Source organism: Battus philenor, unplaced genomic scaffold, assembly GCF_028537555.1.
Source record: "Battus philenor isolate CCGP_79_NKW_IND1 unplaced genomic scaffold, ilBatPhil1.0.hap1 SCAF_3, whole genome shotgun sequence".
NCBI classification, from domain to species: Eukaryota; Metazoa; Arthropoda; class Insecta; order Lepidoptera; family Papilionidae; genus Battus; species Battus philenor.
In genome coordinates, this window is record NW_027181693.1 from 14,842,004 (window position 1) to 14,867,933 (window position 25,930).

Below are 25,930 nucleotides of genomic sequence, written 5' to 3' on the forward strand. Positions count from 1 at the left end.
TGCCCTTCTACCGCTGGACTACCAATGGTCATTTTTTGTGACGAATATTAAATTAAAAAAATAGAAATAATTACAGTTAACATTAAAAATATGGTATAAAAATGTGTCAAGATACAATCAAAGGAGACACCCAACATGTCGGCAAATATATATGTAGTAACTACGAAATAATATAGACAAAAATTATTAATATTTCCTTTATACGAAACAAAATAAATAACTTCTTAAACACTACTCGGTAACCTTTATGTTCCGATATAATACGTAATGTGATTTTAAAAGTATGAAAAGAATTTCTTGTACGACGGTTTAACAAAAACATAATTAAAAAAAGAAAACATTATTATTCTCCTAATAATAAAAATAAATTTGCTGTAAAATTTAGTAAAAATAAATACTTAATGTTTTCTTAGAGTGATGTCTAGACGATTGCTGTTAATACAAGCACTTCCAGTATATTAGTCACGTTCCTGCACGCGCCGGGCCGCTGCCTCGTTAGCGAAGATCCTAGACGTCGTTCGGGTAGAAAATTAAATTATACACTTCGTTAGCACGAGCGTTCGGTTTCTCTGCTAACTTTAGTGTTTATATTTATTTAATGCTAAGTATCTGTCGATATTATTATAACATTCCAGAGATGACCCCCTCACTACGTAGATCTATGATCTAGTTAAGATTGTGGGAATTGGCATGATGCGGTCAGCGCAAGAGCAGTCATCGTAGCGATCTTTTCGGGAGACCTGTGCCTTAGAGTAGGTATCTATCACCTGAAATGATGATTATAATTTGTCGATATATATGATTAGTATAGTACCTTCAACTGCTGAACATAGAAATTTACTGTATGGAAAGACACTCGGCTTCAGTCGGTTCGCAACCGAAACTGCGGGTCGGGTTGTTTGGACCAGAGTACTACTACACCAGTTGTTCGCCTTCTGCGTGAGCGGCAGATTCTGATCATTGGTGTTAAATTCGTAGCGACTATCTGGTTAACTTCAAATGAGTGGTCATCATCACGGATCTTGCGAATGGGCCACCACATGGTAGGTGATCACGCGGTTAGGAGCAACCGGCAACTTGCTGCAGATGTACTTGCCCGCTCAGCAAGAGGTATTATATGCTAGATTCCGTGATGGGAATAGTGAAATGAGTGTGCCAACAACTCCCTTATTACAATATGGGAGCCAGCTTATCTGGTGTCCCGAGTTAGGACTGAATCTTTAATGAGTTCTCGGTCACGTACGGGAAGTAAGTGTGCCTTACAACTCTGTCACCTGCTTGGAGAGTTAGGTAGTGCGTACGCGCATAGGGCCTTCTCTTTAAAGAGTACTGCTGTCAGAGATGATGGAGACAAAACATACCGTAAATGAGACTCTGCCCTCGGGCCGGTGTACAGTCCCCGTTGGTATAACCTAATGGTTGGGAGGTTAGGAGAGAAGGTAAACTGGACATAGGCCTCCCCGTGAATTTCAAAAGACTGGTTTGAGGTAGTTATTATCCAGCTTATTCCGACAACTTAATAATGTCGTTTGTCCATACAGGTGCGCATGTCCCATGCAGGCATGTGCATTGCTGAACCGTAGTCTCTACTCCAGAACCTTAAGCCCCCAGCGGCGATACTTTCTTTTACATTATAAATTTAAATAATTATAAAACTATTCGACCGTATTTATCAAAGATTTACTTTACCGTATCAATCATCTTCCTGATAACTTTATTATTTCCTTTGCGTATCACAAACAAGATTTATCTACTAGAATCTACAACGCGCAACATTTAATGTATTGCCATTAATATCGTTTGCCAGTACTAATGTCAATAGCTTTTTAATAGCCTGTACTTTATACTTTGGATAAAGTAACAAAAAACCTGCATGAAATACAAAGAGAAAACGAGAAAATCCTTGGGAAGGAACAAGAACTCTGTGACATCACGTTCCTCGCTCGCTTCGACGACCTTACGTCATCCTAAGTGATTCACTCTGTAGATGTTAAACAAATACCATTATTTAACCAAGCTACACACAGAAATAAAGTGTATGATGTGTCGTATCGATAAAGCAATAGTAATAGTCAAGGCAAAAATTTCGTCTTCATACTGAAAAAAAAATCTTTAAAGGTTCATCATCACCATCGTTTCAGCCAAGACATTCACCGTTGGACAAGGACTTCGATATTTTTAAACTTCATCATTCTTCCGGCCAAAGGACGTCCATTGCTGGACATGAGCCTCTCTATGTATTTCCAATAGGATCGTTTTGAAGCAGCGCTGCATCCAGCGTCTTCCGACAACTTAAACAGGATTGTCTGTCTATCTTTCTCCTTTTAAAAGTCCTACTACAAGGCAAAGTTCTTTTCCAAGATCGTTACGATGTCAGGTCTTGCGATGCACGCATCATTCTTTCGGCCAAAGGACGTCCATTGCTGGACTTGGGCTTCCCTTTGTATTTCCAATAGGATCGTTTTGAAGCGGCGCTGCATCCAGCGTCTTCCGACAACTTAAACAGGTTTGTCTGTCTATCTTCCTCCTTTTAAAAGTCCTACTGCAAGGCAAAGTCCTTTTCCAAGATCATTACGATGACAAGTCTTGCGATGCACGCATCATTCTTTCAGCCAAAGGTCGTCCATTGCTGGATATGGGCTTCCCTATGCATTTCCAAAAGGATCGTTTTGAAACGTCCATCGTCCATTCAGCGTCTTCCGATAATTTAAACAGGATTGTCTATACAACTTCCTTCTTTGAAAATTTCCACTGCAAAGCTTCCTATCGCCACGATAGCCGGTTTTGCGCTGCCCGTATATGCCCGATTTCCCGCGACCTTAAATATATCGAGTCCACCTGGTGAAGCAGATACTGCGTTCCATATTTAGCATGGCAGAGCATCACATTAATATTAATACGGTATCTAAAATAATCGGTGTCCCGGCTAGTGAAAACACTAGGATATCTAAACGTACCTTCCAAATGTCCAAGATGTAAAATAAAGTCATGGTATAATTTAACTTCGATGGCGGCAAAGTAGAATGCAAACATGTTTACCATAGCAACTTTAAGGAGAGAACAGCACATTTGTAAGCTCACTGTGGTAATTTGAGAGCTGTAGACCAATTATAATAAGATTTCATTCAATCAGCCTATAGACGTCAACTACAAGGCATAGGCCTCCCGTCAAAGATCCTCACAATGACCAGTCTTGCGATGTCTGTATCCAGCGACTTATTGATTATGTCGTTGGTACGCCTGGGTCCTCTATGATACTCTGAGGCGAATGATGGATCGATGTAGTTTTGATCCATCGTGATAGCACCACGATGGTTTCGGAGGCAACGTGGACTACGCATACCCCGGAACTGGGACTATCTAAGCGTGAGAAAAGATCGCGTGGTGATCCCTGACCCGGACATACCGCGATCCGCCACAATGCGAAGAGGGCGATCACCAGGGTTTAGTGGGTAGCAATTCCACATAACACTGTCCTCCCCCCGAGGCAGAGATTTCTCCCCCGAAACACAAAAAGGTCCTTAAGTAGAAATTTTAAACTTCTAAAATATTAACGAACAAAAAGTAACGATATTTCAAAATTCTAAATAACAGCGATAAAATTTTATGAACAAAAACATTTTTGTAAAGAAGCTATCATAAATTTTTCGATTAAAGATGCGTGAGTCAAAACTAAGGCTACGTTTAGTGCAGATTAAAAATCAGCATTGAACAACCCGTATTTTAAAAATGGAACTAGTGTAAAGACATACCTTATTTTTTTTACAAACTTGACTTAAGGCTCTGAGGGCAACTGCGTTCCCGCGTAATGGATACTTCTCTGTACAATACCGTACTAGCCCACATCCTTCGCATGACAGCACATTGACAATAGTCAAAGTCAACGGTCGCGTCAACTTCGTTCACAAAAATCGGCATTACGTTAAAATAGACCGTATAGTCATAATATTAGGGCTCAGAATAATTAATTTCGGAGCTTAATGACTTAGCGTGTCGTCATAAGGGAGCGGCGTGATGGAGTAAGGTGATGCGTGCACGGTAGAGCGACAGGAACTGCGGTTGAATTGAATTGGTTGATTATTCAATCTGTCCTAGGAAATGGTACTTACGAATACATTAAACTAACGTAATGTACTTGAAATATTTTTTTTGCTCGTTGTGGTGTTTAGTGTGGTTATTTCATTTTAATTTTCTCGCTGTTTTTGGTGCTTTATAGCATCCACGATCACAGTTAGGACTGATTTTATTTATTTATTCATTTTACACAGTGTATACTTAATATAAGTATAAGGTATAAGTATTCTCTACCAGTCAACCAAAAGAGCGTTTTGTAACAAATTGGCAGATGTGTAAATGTTAAAGATAAAAAAAATAATTATATAATACTAAACATGATATAAATCGTGTGTGTAATCGCGTGAATCGCATTTTTAAATACATAACGGTTTCCTGAGTCTTATTTCGAAGAAACTGTACTCTATTATTTATTCGAAAGAAGAACGCTTTTGACAGGAAAAATCTACAAAAATTTTGACGAGTAATGTACACGATATTTTTACTTATATTCTAACTTTTTTCTGTATTGATAAATATCAAATATTTGACAGCAAGACAATTGTTTTATACTTATCTATTGTGTACTTAGTAAGAGTAGAGAAAATAGTTGTTTTTACTATTTTCCGTCACATTTTTCCCTTTTTTCTCTTTTTATAAGTGCCAATACGAAAATGTAGAGAAAAATTAAACCAATTGGGTAGAGAAATTGTCGTATTTTGAGCTAAGCATAACATTTATGTATCCATTTTCATACATTTAGTAGTGCGTTTATTTGTAATAAATGCGTGGCTATGATAATTATGACGAATTCCTATTTAGGAAAAAATAAACATTTAAAAAGAGAACCAATATTCAAAGAGCACAAAGAAATTCGAGTTGAATTGTAAAGTCGGGCTTTGTGGTATGTGCTCTATCTCCGCTTATTGCTCGCCGGGGGCAAAGTACTATTGCCAACCTATTTTAGAATAGATTGTATTTTGGTCGACGGTTCTAGATAATTATTTTTCTTTGTGGGATACACTGCAAACAAGTAAACGTTGAACGAACAAAGTTTTCTACTGTATAAACTGTTATTTTATCTGTAGATTATTATATGATTAACCTTTATTGCGGAGTTTATTAAGCAAGCTATCCCAGCAATCAATCCCATGACGCCGTGAAAATTTGTAGCACATAGAAGTAACTCGCACAAAGAATATACATCATTCTTAATATATATCAGTATATCGAAGAAATAGGCTCCGGTGAAGTTTTTTTTGTGAGAATCTTGTCAACTCTGCTGGCTTCATTATTTCATCCCACAAGATATCCATGGGGAGACATACAATAATCGCCACGAAAAATATAAGGAAAAAATCAACTACATAGAAACGCAAATATAAAAGATAACATCTTGATTCAATGAAGATAAAATCCATTTATACAACAATGGAACTTGTAACGGAACTCTTATTGATCGTCGATGTATTATTCATTTACTTTTTTAAACTATTTTATTTTACTCTACTCTGCTTCGCAAGGTGTTATAGATGTGTAGAAGAAGTAGGAAGAAACTCCACAACAACACATCTTTTAATAAAGTTTAACATTGTTTTATACATTAACACTTTATCAGATATTGCCAAGGATACTTGTCATTTGTCTGTGTATGTCAACAAAAAACAACTTTTATAATAAGGCTCATTCCATCACTAAATGCATAATATAGCAATTTCCCAACAAAGATTTTCTGAGAAATTAGTTTTAAATTAGTCACTAATGACTTTAAAGGCGATTCGATTAACAATAACGATTGCTTCTGTTCAGTCGCAACCACCAGCAATAAAATAAAGATTAGGGAACAAAACACGCGGTCGAATATTGAATTGCGTCGTCAATGCACGATTTGGAGAATTTATTTGCAACGGAACTTATCTCAAGGATGGTCGTTAGGATCGAGAAGCGCTGCAGCGATCAGATAAATTTTATGATCACGAAAACGACATTATCAAGTTACAACTCCAATCTTTTGTTGTTTGATACAAAGAAGCACGTCTTTTACATAGATATATATATCAATACTGAGGGATCAGATATAGGTGCAAAACTTTTAGAGATGAATGAATAAATCATTTTCAATCAATTAATGCAAGGGACACCCTAAAAATTAATAGTTTTAGAAATAATAAACGAATAAATACGTAAATAAAGCTTCCAAAATTCGCATTACTACATATTTAAATTAATTATTGTTCACTATCTGTCAGCGCCGTCGCATTAAAATATACATAAATTAATGTAACGTAATTCAAAGTTATCACTTTATTCAAGGCAATAGAAAATGGTTGTAAAAGGTTTAAAGTTTTTTTGGCATAAAAGCGTATAGCACGCTTACACTTACCTCTACCACACTTACCTTTTTAAAGATTTTACCAAATCCAAACCAATCACTCTGTATATCTTTATCAATTAGGTGTTACTTTTTTATAAAAAAACGATACTGTAAAAATATGGTAAGGAAGCGTTTTAAAAATTCAGATAAATACATATTGTAATTAATTACTGTTTAGTAAGGAAAGGACCAATATTTAGCCACTTCCGCACATGCAGTGGTAGTCGTGCAACAAAGTGCACCGCCCACCAGCCCGCTGATAAATGCGTATGCGGCAAACAATGCGAATTACACAACTGCCACCGTTAAATCACTCAACACGTTTTTCACCCCTCCACGGGGCATCTTCAGGAGTTATGTTACACCGATTAGTGCCAAACACAGAGTGGCACTAATCGTGCGGAAGTGGCTAAATATTGGTCCTTTTCTTACTTAGGATGGACTTCCCCGCAAGGTAACGCCTGATTCCATTAAATATTTAATCACTGTTTACTATATATCCCTGCGTATTATGTACTTGCCAGAAATATTGGCCTTTCGTATTTCAACAGAAAAAAAAATAACGTAACGCGATATTATCTTATGTAATTTACATTTTGTGTATTAATTATGTAGCATTGTCACTGCTCACAAACAAGTACCATAATACCACACTGTAATCGCCAACCCGCCTGCCAAGCTTAGCGATTGTGATATATCCTTCCATAGATATATTTTGATTGCATTGCAGTAGTCGTCTATGGGCTGAAACGACGAAGATTTATTGTTTTCGTAATTTAGTTAAAAATAGTAAAATAATATTTCTGGATATAAGTAAAGAGTCCTAGTATATTTCTTTGTATTATATGAGTAAAAATTTTTCACAACAAAAAAACGAAAAGGCGCCACAGGAAGAAAAAAAACTTTGTGGGTAGGCCTGGTTCAGCCGGCAAACAAGTAGTAAGCGAACATTACAGTGTTCCGCGGTTATGAAATGCGCCGTAGCAAGTAGGCTAAACAAATGCATTTCGTTTCAAGATGACAAGCGCAAAGTTATACACACTCCGTATCACAAAATTCTATATATTACCACAGGTGCATGGCCTCTTGACGGTTTGATCACTGTAGCATTAAAATACTTCTAAATATGCTATCTGTTATATCATCGATCTAACATCGGTACGAACGCATAACTCCAAATCACAATTAAACTCAAAATTAGTTGTTTTTTTTTCAGTCGTTAGACATCCATTGCAAGACATAGACCTTCAACTAAAGGTCGGAAGATGATCGGTCTTCATCCCGCGACTTCCCGCGACCTTAACTATTCTATTTAATGAAATCAGATCAGAGTCAAAAAAGTCACTTTGTGTTTGCCACTAATCGGTAAAACATAACTCCTGAAGATGCCCCGTGGAGGGGTGAAACACGTGTTGAGTGATTTAACGGTGGTAGTTGTGTAATTCGCATTGTTTGCCGCATGCGTATTTATCAGCGGGCTGGTGGGCGGTGCACTTTGTTGCACGACTACCACTGCATGTGCAGAAATGGCTAAATATTGGTCTTTTTCTTACTTAATCATGTCCGGTCCAGCGCCGCGTCTACCGGCTCGTGGTCACATCGCACGAGCGATGTGCCCCGTACACCGCCACCTCAGACGAGCAATTCTTCGAAATACGTCGGTGACCTTGGTTCTTCACCAGATCACCTCATTAGTTATATTTCGTACATAGAAATAAAATTAAAATTATCGAAAAATTTATTAAATCCACTGATTCTTTGATTACGTCTTAATTTACGTTCGTAATGGCATTATATATGTATAAACGACATAAATATCATAAAACAATCAGTTTCATTTTCGTCCCGTAAAATTTACGTAAATGGTGTTACGACGTTTGATAATTAGACCATTGACATGGAGTATGAGTATAATTATTAAAATATTGAACTATACTATATGACGATTGCTATTGCAATTAAAGTTTTAGTTTAAAAGCTAACTTCCCTCAGTTTCAGATTATTACCATCGCTTCAACGAGCATACTTACTATTAAATTGTTTTAAAATGTGTGTATTTATATTGAAAATGTAATACCGAAGAATAAATTTAAAAATTGTATCAAACAGACTGATAAAATACGGTATAAAAGTGTAAAGCATTTATTGAATAATAATACATCTTCGGAATCATATTCCCCAGCTACTGTAAAAATATTTGTGTTCATAAAACAAATTCTTATAAGTTCTTCGTTTATCTTAAGTACAAGATGTGTCATTGTATCAGAGCTCATTTTGATTCGTGTTTCTATTGACGTTAATATAAATTTAGTTATTATTTTGTATTTTGTAGAAAATATCAAGACTAAATAAATTTTTAACCGCTTCAAGTTGAATGATGTGATTGTTGGTTAGCTTAATTTGTTTCTAGCTTCTCTATTGAGCTCATCTGACATTGTATTCTTCTCACAACGTACACATAACACACACACGCAAACTATATAACATGAATGGATAAATACTTTTAGGTATACTTGCTAGTGTAATATTTTAATGAAATGAAGTATTTTTATTTACGTAAACATGGTTAAAAGATTGTTACAATTTTATAAATATATAAGTATATAGGTAATAAGTATCACATATTTAGCCAGTATCGGCATGCAAAAGTAACTGGTTATTATACCTGTTTTAAAACCATTCTACTTATAGCTACTATCTTACATTACGTATTTATTCTATTCAATATCATCTAAAAAATACTTAACAGTGTTGCAGCATTTATCTACTAACCATATCTTTAAAATATGTAAAAATAGCCTATGTGTTAGTTTCCTTACATGCAATGGTATTTTATTATATATAATAATGGACATCACATAGCACTTTTTCTTATATTGAGATGTTCTACCAGATGACTTCACTAATGCTGTAATATTTCTCAATCTAAGATTTTGAATTTGTTTAGTAAAATAACTAGGATATCTGAGTACAAATGCACACATAATCGATTTCGTATGCCATTTAAGCGTAGGTTACCGAGCGAAATATAGTTTTTGTCGCGTCCGCGCGGAGATTCGCGTTGTATTCGGCTGCAGTTCATCGCACCCGTCGGAGGCGGGCAGTGTCGACGACATCGCGAATGCGGGAGATGCTATTCTTGCGTGCGATTCGGTCGCTGGACGCGAATAGACCGTTTCGGATTTCTGTTTCTAAATAACCCTTTTTTGTCGACATCTGTTTGGAGATTTGTTGAACGTGAACCGAATAATTTGTCAGACTTAAACATGTTTACATCATTTAAGAGATTTTACTATTCACAAAGAAAATACGTGTTAACTATTTGAACAATAAATAATGTTGCAAAATAAAATAGTAAGGAAACCTAGAATGTAGTGGTTGAGGATGGATGTATGGCTAATGGAATGAAAGAGAAAGACTTGGAAAATTGTAGAATGAAAGAAACAGTACGACAGATAAGATGAAAGAGAAGGATGATAATAATAAAAAAATTGAATAAATTTCTAGAATTAAAAAGTCCCTGTCCTACACGAGATAGGGGAACGAGAGGTCGCCAACAGCGGGGACCATTTAAAAAAAAAAAGAGATTTTACTCCATATGCGCTTTTTTTAAACTAGAAATGATATTTTAATAACTTTAAAGTTAGATATATTTCCATGCGACTTAATTTAGTTAACTTGTGCTTTTTCCCGATCAAATTGGTTTCCTCGTATACACAAACGTGATTACACATTTATCACATAGTCTAACGCAAACACATATCATAACATAATTTACACAGCCGGTCTGTATTAGTATTTATTTACACTGTGGCACTCGTGTCCGGTAAGCCGGTAGCGCGTCCATGCTAATGAGATCCGGTGCTCCGGTGCGTGCGTGGGCGACTTGTGAAACGCAAGACGTTCGATGTGGGTTACGGTAATTGTGTTATGACACCGCCACGTACTGCGAATGCATTGTAATACAACACAGGTTGATGGGATTATTTCAAACATATCACTGTTGCTTGACAATGTATATTCATCATCGGACGACGTCAACTACTGGATATATGACTCCCTTTATAGGTTTCCAATTAGATCAGACGAAAGCGGCCTGCATTCCTTGGTTTACCTTATTTAGGTCGTCTAGCTTTCTATATTATAAGCAGACGTCTTACGCTACGCTTGCCGATCCGTGGACGCCAGAAGGAGTGGAATCGACCTTAGGGCCCCAGCGGTCCTCTGGCTTGCCACCGCACGAAGCTATGTCGATTACTTTCCTTAGCCTACGCATATATCCACATTCCTAGTTGAATCTTGTAGAGAATACCCAAGTATAGCCCCCCCTCCATGGCTCGTAGACCAACTGTGAACTTACCAATGAAGCCAGAACTGAGAGATCATGTTTCAGCACAGAGGTCATCTCGATGGCAACGTAAAGGTATTATAGTTTCAAATTTTTAATATTACTTGCAAACTTACTAGCAAACAAAAACATGACTGCCATCATCATTTATAAACCGTTTCCGGTCTATTTTGGATTTAGCACATCTTCTGAAAGTTTATTCCCGCCGGAACTGGAACTATGGAAAGTAAATATAAAAATAAAACAAATATATGGAAAAGGAATGACTTTATGTCACAAATCAAAGAAAGATGTGTGGAAGATATTGTGAAGTATAAGAGATGAGGATGAAAATAAAATTATAAAATAAAAACTAATTAAGAAAAATAATTTATATGCCCCCTTGAGTCCATATATACGACAGGCTCCCAATACCAGAGGCAAGAAAAAAAAGTATAAGCTAACAGTGGCCTTGGTTAATGGTGTTAACATTGTTCGGAAAAAACAGAGAGCATTGCTGCTAAACATACTGTTGGAAAAAAGTTTTAGTTTTTTGTGTAGTAATAATATTTCAGTAAAATCTCTCGAATAAGTAATTCTTGAAAAGAATAAAAAAACGCTCCATTGTTTATTCGTCCGCCAAAAAAAATTGTTAACCTATAGAAATTTTCAAAAATGTATTATAAAATAGGTAAAATGTCTATGAATATATAAAATGTCCATTATCTCGTGTAAAGTTATTGCTGTTAGCCTTGCGGTTACAGCTTCATCGGAAACGAGTTCACGGAACGGAGGGGTCCGTGAACAAGGTAAAATGCCGACGCAAGCGCTCTATATAAAGTGGTTCACTAAACGCAGTGTCAATAGGAGAGAGACAAAATTATGTCAAGTGTTTCCAGTTCGGGAACTTGTTAAGGTGAAAAAGGACCAAAAAATCATTTTTGAAACGTTGCAACGTTATCAAGTTAGTAGACAGTTAGTAGTGACAAAAACGCTAAGGGTTGACCAATACAATTTTTGACCCATTTGGTAGTCTGGCTAAACAAAGTCATTTGGACTCAAAAAAAACTCTAAAACTTAATAATAGTGTCGTTATTTGATTATGGCAATAAAAGTATAATAACAAATTACTTTAAAAAAATAAAGGAGTCAAAAACAATACATTTGGACACAAAATTAAAAAAAAGTTATTAGATCAAAAATTAATTACTCTATTTATGATTGCCGATGAAATTTAATTTTACTGTGTGTTTCTATACGTGTCTCTCTCTCTCCCTATGTATATGTATGTGTATGTGTATGTGTGAGCGCGTGCGCGTGTAAATGTCTTAAATATTAAAAGATGATATCTAGTTACGGCACAAATACATAATGAAAGCCAATTATTACAAACCTTTTTTGTTTCATAGGTAGTTGTTGTGACAAACAGACAAGACAATAGAAAACAAACTATGTTGGTTGCAAAAGACTCAATATGTCGGCAATAAAGCAAGTTCTTGTCTCCCGTTGGGCCTTTTGATAACGTATTAAATAAAGGTTTACAAAAATAAACCTCGAAGCCGTACGTGCTGTGTGACAAAAAGGATGTAACAGAAACTCACCTAAAGCTGCGAGGGGAACATGTGAAAGGAAACAGTAATAAACGGAACATCGGCATGTATATATTATGTATGTATATGTTGAAATATCGTAGAATGAGTTGCGGGTTACATGTGTTAGTTGTCCATTAAAACAGTGCTTCCGCAAACGAAATAATTAGTAAATTGAAATGTTACAATTTTTCATTACACATATTTTGTATTTGAGACTCATCTCCCGAATTAAGCTTTCGGTGTGCCATAGACGAGAAAAGGTTGCAGACCTATGCATTACAATATGGGATGTAAGGCTTCACACCAGTCAAAATGTTCGACTAACGACTAACATTAAGGCGATATCGGGTAATTTTGCAGGCAAACCTACCCAAAATAATTTAAAGAAATTTTTTTTACAAGCACTACGCCTTTTGCTCGGGCCTTTTTTAAGCGATGCAGTAGCGCATTGGCATCGCTACTATAGCGTGTTGCAAATGCGACTAACACGCGACAACATGGCTACAAAAAGTCGCTTTATAAAAATTATTGCTATTGAAAAATGTAAATGAATTCTCTAATCTGACACTATTGTTTGACTATATATCATTATATGTTCTCAGTGAGATAGTTATAAGGTAACAACTGTAACTAATTTTATATTTCTAAGCTTCTAAGTTTGTACTTTCTTACTGCCTTTTGTTACTGTCTATCTCCAATAAAGTAAATAAATAAATATAAGTCATTAACATAACAATACATTTCACTTGTATATAACCTTGAGTAACCCTTCTATAAACAAGAGAAAAAAAATCAATTATAAAACCTGGTATGGAATAAAAGTAGCATTGTTGTAAAACCATATATTAAAAATTATTACAACATAAAATTTACCCGTTATGTTGTAAAAAAAAATAGATTTGGTCACATAGTATTAGATGTTTGAAACTTTACTGGTATTATATCATGAATAATTACATTTTTTGTGTATATATTACTGTTTGCCGAAAGGGAAGACTAGACAATCGCTGGCTGCAGGGCCCCTTCCTACCGATCCAACTGGAAGATAGAAGAGATCAATCTAATTCTTGTATTTATTTAACTTGATTCTTCTCATGACATACACAAAAGCTCACTTTAAACGATTGTAATGAACGTACGAATACTACATAAGGTATTGATATTGACCCAGGTCAAGTAGTGGATATCCAATGGAAGATTTGACAAAGATACAAGAGTAAGAAAAGGACCAATATTTTGAAGTGGCTAAATATTGGTCCTTTTTTTACTTAGGATGGACTTCCGCGGGGTAACGTATGATTCCATTAAATATTAAAGACACAAGAGTTGAACAACTGTTACCTTATTTCTATATTAATCTAACTCGTACTTCGTTATTCAGGTTAAACTCACGTGAAATCAACATCTGTTTAAATAATTGGCGCAAATACACCACAACCAAAAAAAACTGACCCAATATAATACGATAGTTTTATAAAAAAACATGCAAATGTTACAGTATATCTGAGCTGCCCTAAATTCTATACATATACTCGATGTTTAATAAGTTTATTTTTAAAATTACAAACTCGTACATATTTTCCAATAATATCATTAAAATGTATTTCTCTTTATTTTTAAATACTAGTGTACTATATAAGCAAGAAATAGCTTTAAATTATGTATGAACCAATAACAGAAGTAAATGGAGAAATTAATTTGTGCACGTATATAATTCATACCCGAGTTTCCCCAAACTATTCTGACCACATGCTTTTCAAAAACGAAATCATACCTCGGACACCGATATCTAAATGACTTTGCAAATCTTATTTCTAGGTGTATTCCTATTGATATAATTTATCTTATTGGTAATATATTTTGCACAAACTTGTGCCCGCTTATCGACTATCGTTTTTATAAACAGAAAACTAGATTCTACCTACTAAAATATAAGTCATTCCTATAACAAGTTGGTACACATAACTCAAGTATAATATGTAAAGTATCTCAGAAAGTTTTAAATAAAAAACTCACGTTAACACTAACACTTACTAGCTACCTGTTTCTACCATAGCGGGTCCAATGACTCGACTTTAGGTTTCCTGCTTGAACGTATAAAATATGGTTGTTAGGAAGGAAATAAAAAATAAATTTATTATAATTAAACAAAATAGAATATGGACCAAGTTCATCACAAACGCAAAAAATTAGAATTTTCGCATCTTTTACATTTTTAATGGAAAAGTTAAAAATAGGTCATATGAGCTGTTAATTAACTCTTAACATAACATACATTGTTTAGTGTTAATTAACAGAAGTTAATTTTTACACATCGTAATCATTATTTCAGCCCGAAGATTCCCAATAGGACCAGTTGGAAGGGGTCTGTATCCATCATCTTCCAAAGACCCAAGCAAAATCGTCTGCCCACTTGGGTGAACTCCCTTATCGCTCCTCTCTCCAATTTAAATCCTTAAAAATCGAGAGACCATCCAATATAAGAATGATAAAATAATTATTTTCTCATTTATATTCCCGTGAGAGATTTTTGTTGAGATAATCTCGCACATCAGTTCCACAAAGCAAATTTTAAATAACCCATCATTTTGTTTAGTCGAAGATGTTTTCGCTTGAGGCAAAAGCGATTTCAATTAAGGGTGTTTCAACAAATAATTAATTAAGTTCAAACAATAAACTCCCGCTATAATACGATTAAATTAAAGACGTTTAAATTACTCTTGTCTCGAAGACTCAAGTCGTCAACAGGTATTTGTATGAGAAAATCTTAGTGTTTACCTTTTGTAGAAATAATATTTTGAGGAATAGTGTATTAACCTGGGAAGGGAACTTTAAAATTTTATAAATAGTTATATTACTAGATTTTTATTTTAATCCCAACGGAGCAAAGTTTTTTATTTAAAGTGTAACACGTGCCATTCTACAGAGATTGGTGTGTGTTGGCGTTCATTTGCCTGCAAAAAGCTTCGAAGATTTTAGATCTTTTTCTTATCTTCCTGTATTGAGTTATCAACTCTATATAGTATCTTCTGCATAGTAAGGCAACTTTGAAAACGCTTTTTACTCATTACGTTTTTATTTCGGAAATCATTGCTATTTTTATAAGCATGGCTATTTTAAAATATCAATCAGCTGCAAATGAGCTATGCATACTACATCCCCATTTCGAAAATTTTATATCTATAATCAACCCCTATATATTCAAACCGGACTCTGTTAATATGGCCAACTCACATAGCCCCTTTGATTTTGTCGCTTTCTAGTGTTATAAAAGATTTCATGTATATGTTTCAAATATCTATACAAATAAATAAAATTGGAGTGTCTATTCGTAATATTAAAATAAATATTACATCTTTTTTTAATTTTTGTCTGTCTTGTTTGTTCCGGTGAATCTCTGAAATGGCTGGACCGATTTTGAAGAGACTTATACTGGTAGGCAGCTGATATATTGAGTAACTTATACTACTTTTATTTTAGAAAAAATTTCAAACAAAAAAAAACTAAATGGACTAAAAATTTTTGTTCAATTCTACGCAGTCAAAGTCTCGGGCACAGTATTATATAAAATTAACACAAATGTTTAATATATTTACATTGCCCACCTAAACGTTGTTGGAATGGTATGTAATGTCTATACTACATAACTACCGAGGAATGCCAATACCTCCTCGCGTAACAAGCTGCTGTTCTTGCGAGAAACTCGATAAGTGTTCTTCGTATTTCAGGTGCTTTAATTACTAGCATAAGGCGAACTGGTTGCCTAGAACTCATAACAGTCGATAAAAGATACAATTAAAAATAAGTCTAAATGTGTTGCTACTTTAAAACGGTGTCAATAATCCGACAAGTTTTTTTTTAATCTTCGTTAACGGGCGCGGAAGGTTCTTGTAGATAAAATAATAGATTAAAAGTAAAAACCACACTGCTTTTTCCATACAAAGCACAGAGTATATTGAAACATCTATAGTATTAGTTATGAAGCTGTGAAATATTTAACGTGAATTTAAGGGGTATTAGAAATGTGATCAAACAAAATATTTCGTGTACCATAAAGCATTACAGTGATATAATAAATCACTAAATTTGAAAGAAATTTTTATTAAGTAATTGTATGTCAGTTGAATAGGCAGTGGACATAGCGTCATAGCCTACATAGCGAGCGGAACATATGGATGTCGGTGCCATAAGGATCCTGAGTGAAGATCACTGATGGACAAGCGCAGCATAGAACATCCTCCCACATGGTGGACAGGCGACTTTGATAACGTCGCCGTAAGTCGATAATACATTTCTGCCGGTCTTATTGGAAATCAAAATAAGGTGGACTCTGTGTTTGGCACTAATCGGTGTAACATAACTCCTGAAGATGCCCCGTGGAGGGGTGAAATACGTGTTGAGTAATTTGGCGGTGGCGGTTGTGTGAATCGCATTGTTTGCCGCATACGCATTTATCAGCGGGCTGGCGGGCGGTGCACTTTGTTGCACGACTACCACTGCATGTGCGGAAGTGGCTAAATATTAGTCCTTTTCTTACTTAGGATGGACTTCCGCGAGGTAACGCCTGATTCCATTAAATATTTAAGGTGGAAGGAAGCCTATGTAACAATGGACGTTCTGCAGTTAAAGCGATGAAGTAATTCAAATTCAAAGTATCTTTATTCAAGTAGGTGTTTACATGCGCTTTTGAATCCTCGATTATTTTAGCACTATAAGTAGTAAGCTACCACCGGCTCGGAAGGCAGTTCTGCTGAAAAGAGCTGGCGAGAAACTAAACACTTGCTCTTTTAAATGAAAATTAACAACTTTTTATGTGTACATTATATCAACCATGAAAATGAGACTGCAAATCAAGTTACACACACTTCAAAAAAAACTTTTGATTGATCGTTACTAAGTTATCACTTTCAAATCCGTTTTTTTTTTTTTTGTATTATTTTGGCAGTACAGTCTCTCAGAGCAGTAAGTTCTTGATAAAAACAAATAGAATTAAACAAACAAAAATTAAATACAAGAGATATCGATTGATGTATTTGGGGAGGCTAATGAAATGTCTAAAATATTTTACAGGTGGTGAGAATCTGACCAACTTGACTTTTATATTATACCGTCAAAAAGTTTTGAAATATCAATAATTGATGAAAAAGGCTTATTATTTAATAAAGGAATATTTATATGACATATAAGTATTAGCTAGATTATTTTGATTTCATTTAGGCCATATCTAAGTGTACACGTATAACGTAACTATGTAACTTAAAGATGTGAAGCTGTGGGATTTCTTCTTGCTTCTTCTCTACAATCTATAATACCTAGCGAAGCAGAGTAGAGTCAAAAATAAAATATATTAAAAGTATACTTTCATTGTTGAATAAATAAATTTAGATTAAATTATGCAAAAGCTAGAGAAATTATTAGAACTATAACAAAATGCTAATGTAAAGGTAATTACTGACATTCAAACCGATCATTAAAATAACGTATCAACAACCAAATTAAGTCTATTTCGATTACGGGCCGAAGATATAAACGAAAAAATAAGAAAACATAATTCAACTTAAAAAAGTGTGATATGTTAAAAATGTTCCATACAACAAAGAAGCAAACTAGTAACGTTACAATTTACAAATTTGTTTTTACATGACTCTAACAAGATGTAGTAGAATCGGTTAATTGTAATTCAACACGGCGTGTCCCGATGGCAAGCAAACGTATAATACCGCTACTTGTCCCGAAGTATGCGGCTTGAAGAAACTCCTTTTATTTTTGAATAGGTCACGAAGTAAAGATGTGTGGGAAATAAGCTGTATCGTTGATGTTTTTTAGTTAACCAAAATTATCACATTAAAGTTTTATTTCAAACTGTATTAAAAATAAAACTATGCGATATATGGTAAATGAATCATTTATAACGGCTATAGAGAGTGTATACTCAGCGCTCTCTACAGTATTCTCAAATAGAAAAAAAAAACTTATAACAATAATTTGCTGAAGGGTCATGTGCAGATATAGCACAGCGGATTGTCGAATACACGTGGCAGTGGACTATATAACACACAGAACAGAGGTAAGCTCAGGCCTCAAGGTTGTCGAGTGTAGAATAAAAATCACAGCGTAGAACATCCACCAATAAGGATTTCGGATCCGGAATTGGAATGTCGTCCAAACCACTTTCAACCCTTATTGAAAATCTATGAGGATTCTCTCATAAGTGTTGACTTTTTATATTAAACACCATATCTAAAAAATAAATACGTGTATTTCTACACTAATAATTAAACAATATTAATCTTAACCAAAATTGGATTAAATAAATAAATTTTGTAGTTGATAAATATTTACCAATTCAACTGTCAAACTACAATAGTTTGCAGCTTGTGAACTGTCTAACTCGCGAAGATCTAAGCTAAATTGTAAACGCATGGTTTTAAATCATCAATTTTGTAAATGATATCAATGTTCTACATAATTATATATATAATTAATAAATTAAACTTAAAATATAACAAACGAAAATGATTTAGGAAATAGGTAGTCGTTCTTAAGTTATGACGTGATATAGATACTCAAAGCCTGGCCCCTGGCGTAGTTGACTGCCAATAGAGTTTAGAAATTGATGGTTTAATTTGAACAAATATTATTAAAACCCTAATAATTGGTCCAAATTTCTTAGTATTCTTAAATCTGCATACATTAAAACTGATAATATCATTGAATTATTTACATAAATAATTTTAAACTATAACAATTAGGCGTTTATCATACCTTATTATTCCGTATCGCATACAAATCTTGATATCAACGAGTTAGGTTTTCGTGGAAATTCACATAAAGTTCGTCTAATACAATTTCAAGGCTTTGTGTTTTATAGTACAGAGAAATTACGAAATATATTTTCAGTATACATTCGCACGTGTTGTACGGAAACGACGAGCGAAGGTCGCGCGTCTATCACCAGAGCGCGCTCGGCGGTGACTGCAGGTACAGCGCTGTACACTCCTCGTGGAAACAGCTTCCCCGATGAAAATCAACGATGCTGCGTCTGTTTCAATTTCATTGTTTTTAATACCACGAGACTTAATACGCGGTAAGGCTTTTCAGGTTAACATTAATGCAGAGTTACAAGTGTAAAGACTTCAAAGATGAGAATGTGTCATATTCGTTGTCAATTATTGTAGGATACACACCTCCCAAAAACCAATTGTTTCAGAAATAATATATAACGTAATAATTAATATGTATTACTCTGGCTACATATTACAATTATTCTTTACTATCTGTCCCTGCAGACTTTGTACTGCTAGAAGTTATTGGCTAGTCGCATTCCAATAGAGAATATAAATTAATGTAACGTATTTAATGGAATCAGGCGTTACTTCGCGGAAGTCCATTCTAAGTAAGAAAAAGACCAATATTTAGCCACTTCCGCACATGCAGTGGTAGTCGTGAAATGAAATGCACCGCCCGCCAGCCCGCTGATAAATGCGCATGCGGCAAACAATGCGAATCACACAACCGCCACCACCTAATCACTCAACACGTGTTTCACCCCTCCACGGGGCATCTTCAGGAGCTATGTTACACCGATTAGGGCCAAACACAGAGTCTTGATGTCATTTTAGATTATCTCTAATCTTAAACCACCGACGAGATTCCGCCTCTAACCAGACCTTCTGAGCCTTACGTATAGCCATATTAGCCGCATGGCTGACTCTGTGTATAATAAGTAATATTGGTCTTTTTCTTAATTAATGTAACATTTTTCAATATGATTTTATTGGTTGATTTGAACGCTTTTTACATATAGCCAATAATCCTGTATAAATCATGAAATAAAACAAGTTTTTAACGAATATACCTACCATGAATTGTTTGAAAGACTACTGCAATGTAAAACAACCAAATATTAAACAGAGAAGATATATGACCTCTTCTATCTACTTGGTAACTCATAATATAATCAAATCTAAATGAACACCTCAAGAATACCACGGAGTCAGGTGTTAGGTGTCTCGGAATAATTGTGACATATGAACGTCCAAAGGCACTACGTTGGTAACATGTCCGAACCGAAAAAAAGTCACAATATAAGTTACAAAATTTAGTATTATTTCACAAAATAACATTTTTAATCATCACCAACATCATCATTTCAGTCACTGCTGGATAAGGGTGTGGTATTTCACAAAACAATATTTTAAATCTTTATCAACATTATCGTTTAAGCTACTGTTGCCTGTCCCTTATTTCTAATAAAACCGGATGCAAGCGGCCTGTATCTAAGGTTTTCCGACAACCTTAACAATGTCATCTGTATACATTGCGGGTAGATGTTATACGTTGCGTTTGCCGATCTGGTGCCACCACTACAGATCCTTGAGGTCACAGCGGGCATCTGTTCTGCACCCTTTATGGTCTGCCAACTGCTATTTCATCCTGCCAATTCACTGGATTATGTCTGTTACTTTCTTAAGTTGTAAACCACATGAAACCTATTAATCCAAATATTTGCAACTATACAAAGGACTAAGTACTGTAACGCGAATATGGATCTAAAACTTTTGATGTAAAGACTATATTATAAAGGAACTAGACAACTTTGTAGCACAATGCAAGATATTGTGTTTTCAAACCAAACATGACCTGACAATTGAAAACCGCCAAGTGTTGGGAATGATACTTCACAGCAAATTCAAACCGCGTGTTATTTAAGACTACTACTTTACATCAATTGTTAGAATGACCACTGTAATAATTATAATAGGGCTATGACAATAATATAACATAACAGGATGGTACAATTTATCCGTTCAAACAAACAATTACTCATCGGTTACACAACCAAAATGTTCCACAAGTAAATATATATGTATAGGCTTTAGAGGGGTGAATGTATGGCTGATTTATCAGCAAAAATCTTTAAAGTTTTTACATCTTATTTTTTATATAGTTGTAATGAAATAGGCGTTTGTCTTTTATCTCACCTGATGGAAAGTGTTGATGAAAACGAAGGTGGTACACGCCCATCCAGAAAGAAAAGAAACCTGTTCGCTCTACTCTTAATGGCTCCAGAGTTCAACTCATCAGGAAAAATAGACCCAGGCAGGTCGTTCCAAATCTTAGAAACTCTCACCAAAAACGAGCTGTCAAACCGTTTAGTTCGATTTTTGGGCATGTCAACAACGTATGGATAAAACTTTTGCCTGCGCCTAGTAGTCCGATAAAGGAGCGAACCTTCGGACACTCTCCAAAGTGTATCTTATAAAAAAATTCCAATCAACCTACTTAAAGTGATCGACAGCGATGCCAATAACTTATGTTAGTACATAGTCTGCACGGACAGATAATAAACATTGATGATTAAAATACACTAGTCACAAATTTTAATGTTTTCGAAGTCCTTAATATATTAATATTATATAACGTTATTATTTTTTAAAACATTGATTTTTACATGGGGTGATCTATGCAGTAATGGACAACAAAAGAACCTAAAAGTTCATTGCTATAACAATAAGTCTCAAAATACATGACAATAAAACTTTCATATATTAAATAATACCTGACGGAGTATTTTTTTTTAAAGAAAGAGCATTGTCGGAATCGCTGACAAAACTTTGCTGAATATATTAAAGTTTCGGAGAGTCCTCTGACAAACGGCGTAGCATTATCTCCAATGATTCCAACGTTCCAGCTGTAACTCCAAGTAGTTATTTAAACTTTTAAATTTCTTTATTATTTCTGTTGATATTTTCGCTGTTATCTAAAAAGGCTTTTACAGCTTCATCTGAGTTTAGTTCACGGAACTGAAGAGTCCGTGAACTTACAAAAATTTTACAGGATAAAGTTCAAGTTGAAAGAAAGCTCTACACTAGTTCCATATATTTTGATAATCCAAAAACTTTTGTATGCAATTAGATTTATTTAATAATTTACTTATAATTTTAGATTTTAAAGTTAGAAACGAATGGTCTAAGATATCACGTGAAACTATATTATACATACGTAGCGAACACCCCGTCAATCCATGAATTTAGATATACCTTAATAATTAAACTCTAGATTAGGTTGTAAACGTACCGCTTTTAATAACTACACACTGTAATAAACTACAGATTATCACATTTAAACACGTTCATATGACACGTAGCGATAATTTAATTCAAATAGTTCGTTAACGGAATGAAAGTGAGCTGGATACAAAGTTAAATAAATTTCCAACGTCCCGGTGGCAACGGGTTTTCGGCTCCCGTGCGGAATCGACGCTGGATTAAAATTCTACGCGGCAACTGCTAACGACGGAATTGGAATAGCGCGACGCGAAAGTTGCCGCTTTGGAAATTTTTAATATAATTAACGGTTGCTTTGACAGCTCGCCGCTAAACTGTCAACGGCCGAAGCGAGCAGAGCTTTTGATTTTACTATAAAGGCATATGTCCACACGAAAGCAGACCTGATACTCAATAGAATATAATACAAACAGATACTAAATCGCATAAGTCAAAATGAAGTAAAACTTTTATACTTTTATTCTTCATACAAGTGGCGAGTCGAAGCAAGCGTACTTTTTCTTTTCAGCCTATGGACGCCCACTGCAAAACTGACCAGTTCTGCGCTGCCCGTACCCTGCGACTTCCCGCAACCTTAACTATGTCGTCAATCCATCTGGTGGGGGGCCTCCTACCCACGTAGCGTCTACCGGCTTTTGGTAGACATTTGAGAACCTTTCTATCTCAACGGCTATCGGTTGCACGGGCGATATGCCACGCCCGCGCTGCCATTTCAGACGAAAATTTCTTCCACTTACGTCGATGATCTTGTTTTTGTTTTATCTACGAATCTCCTTAGTTCCGATTAGAGCTAGCAGAAAAACTCCGAGCATACTCCCTTCCATTGCTCTCTGGGTGAGCCTTCTCCAGGCCCATCTTAAGTGACGACCTCCCGGATTCGTATATCATGACCGACAATACACATTGGTCAGATCTACGTCTTTATAATATATATAGCGTTTACTTAGTGCTAAGTAATTCCATCCACTCTTAAATGCAATTCACACCTGCGCTTATCATTTTAAGTCATGATATAGTACTTTTCATTAGCCTGGTACATTTGACACTGCCGCGAAGTAAACATAAATACATAACACGACTTATTCCTCTTCTATTTCCATACTATGGTTGTCTGGAATAAATTGTCTCCTGTTATAAGACCGCCCTTTTTACTTTTACTTTACTATCATGCAACTATGTATACATAGCGTATACAATAAAAAGTATTAAATTGAATAAATTTCATCTTCTTCGTCGATAAATATGATCACATATGGTAGACAAAATATTTTAAAATGTTTAAATACAATCTTGAATTAATTTACTTTTTTAACAGAATAGTTGTGAATTTCTTCTCCAAGATTTATATAAAATGAAAAAAATGACATATAAAGTGGGTCAATAATAAATAATAAAAAAACATAAGTACGTTATAAAAGCATAACTAACTAACGCTGCATTTATGACTGGATGATATTAATATTATATTAGATCGATAAACAAAGTGATTTGAAAAACAAGTCAAGGCAACGAGTATTCGATTTGATAGAAGCGCAGACGTCATGTCAACATTATTACAAAAAAACAACCAAACATTTATTAAATAAAACTCACCCAAGTCCAAAACACTTTTTGCGAAAATACATATTAAATTACACTTGGTTCATCACAGTGTATATTTTTATTCTAGTGATGCCTCTCGTGGTAAGCAATAAATCGAATCATACTTTATCAAAGTGATCTAATATTATGTGTATCTATGAATAGCGCGTCTGAGTGTCGATACACAATATATAGTCGTGCGTTATTTCAGCTATACGTTCCACGAAGGCGCAAATGTGAAGAGCCTCGATATTCTAATAGCAAAATCGTTTTCGTTTAACGTTATGATCAATTCCGATTGGCGCGATGCCAGTGTGTTAAAATTTATTGCCACTGAAATGCAAGTGAGATTTAACTCGGCCAAATTGTTTGCTTTTCATGTGAAAACTTCGGCCGTCTCAAACATGACATATTTTCCATTTATCTTGATGGTCTAGTGATTTCTGAGGAACTTGCTTCTTTAATATAATCCGACTATAGAATTCCATAGCGCAAAGGTTTAGGTCTAGACTCGAGGACTTTCGGGGACACAATTCATCATTTCAGCCGTAAGACGTAACTGGACAGGGTTCTTCCAAAAATTCCCAAAGGGACTGTTATAAAGCGACCTGCATCGAATAACGAGATTCTTTGTCTGACACTAGTAAAATGTGGGTGAGCCGAGAACCTATTGCGTTGATGTAAGTTCTCTCTAATCGCAAATTAGAGTATAAGCAAAGATATCTATATATTTAATGTAATCAGGCGTTATTTTGCGAAGTCCATCCTAAGTATACATACATATATATATATATATATATATATATAAGTGTGTGTGTGTGTAACACAAACACACCTGCCTACTAGTTGTTTGCACCACCTTGTGTTCATCGATAGAAAGTTCGCCATTGTACAAAACATAAAATAGATTATATAAGTTTAACTATTTTTAACAACACGTTTCAAGGTAACTTACGTTGCGCTAGGTCTCTGATTTAAGCAAACAAGTCGCCCAAGATTTGCGTAGGCTATTTACTGTGCTCGCATGTCGTCTGACTCGTGTAAACTGCGATACGAAATACTCTCGTCGTGCACAACTAGAACGTGCAAACAGTCTAACCAAATATTAGCTTTATAAACAAGTTCTATACTTACTAACCTAACTTATTTGCAAATTGCATACAGAAACAACCATATCTAATACTCGCTCCACTCTGACTCTGTGCTCTCAAAATTTTGTAACCCTGTACAGCTGGACAGAATAAGCAACAAAATTGTATTTTAGTAATCTCATTATTTATTGGTTTAATGTATTAATTATCAACAACGATTACTTACAAAAATAAGTTTTGTATTTCATATTCTGCAACACTTCAGTGATAATGATTATAAATATATTATTTTTATTGTAATACTTAAAAATCAACGACATTTCTTTAATAACATACTAATATATATTTTTTGGTTTCGAATAATGTTATATTATTAAGTATTTAACAATATTAAATATTACATATATTATATGACAGCTAGAGACTGATGTCATAATTTACTATAGATATTTTGTTAACTTTATTCTGCAACAAACTTAGTAATGTTAGCCCAGCCGATAGAGAAATGCGACTAGGTATAGGAGGTCTTGGGTTCGATTCCCAGCATGCAACCTTATACAATTCACACTTTGTGCATAAATACATACTATTGCCACTGCTCACATGTTTCCAGAAGATGGCAGTAGCGTCCTCTGCGTACCATAATACTATACTGCGATCGCAAACCCTCCTGCCAAGTGTGGCGATTATGGTATATCACATACATCTTCGGAGGTGGCCTATGCCTTGCAGTAGGTGTCAGAGAGAGGGAGTTCTACAACTTAGTCATCGGTAATATTATTTCGGTGATGACAATACACTACACTTTCTGAGAAAATTTCGTATATTCGACTAGCAGTGTT

The 25,930-nt window shown here is 35.0% G+C and overlaps 1 protein-coding gene across 2 annotated transcripts in view; it reads right to left on the reverse strand.

Annotated features, from left to right (window-relative positions):
• The window catches only part of LOC137926837 (uncharacterized), a 135,125-nt gene that overhangs the window by 73,077 nt on the left and 36,118 nt on the right, over positions 1–25,930 (reverse strand). Inside the window, exon 1 of one of the 2 annotated variants that reach the window (XM_068770553.1) lies at positions 19,112–19,167. The exons of the other annotated variant lie outside the window; for it this stretch is intronic. The gene's annotated coding sequence lies outside the window, so the exon portion shown is untranslated. Of the gene's footprint in view, positions 1–19,111; positions 19,168–25,930 lie in introns of those variants that run through there. 2 annotated transcript variants of the gene reach the window in all.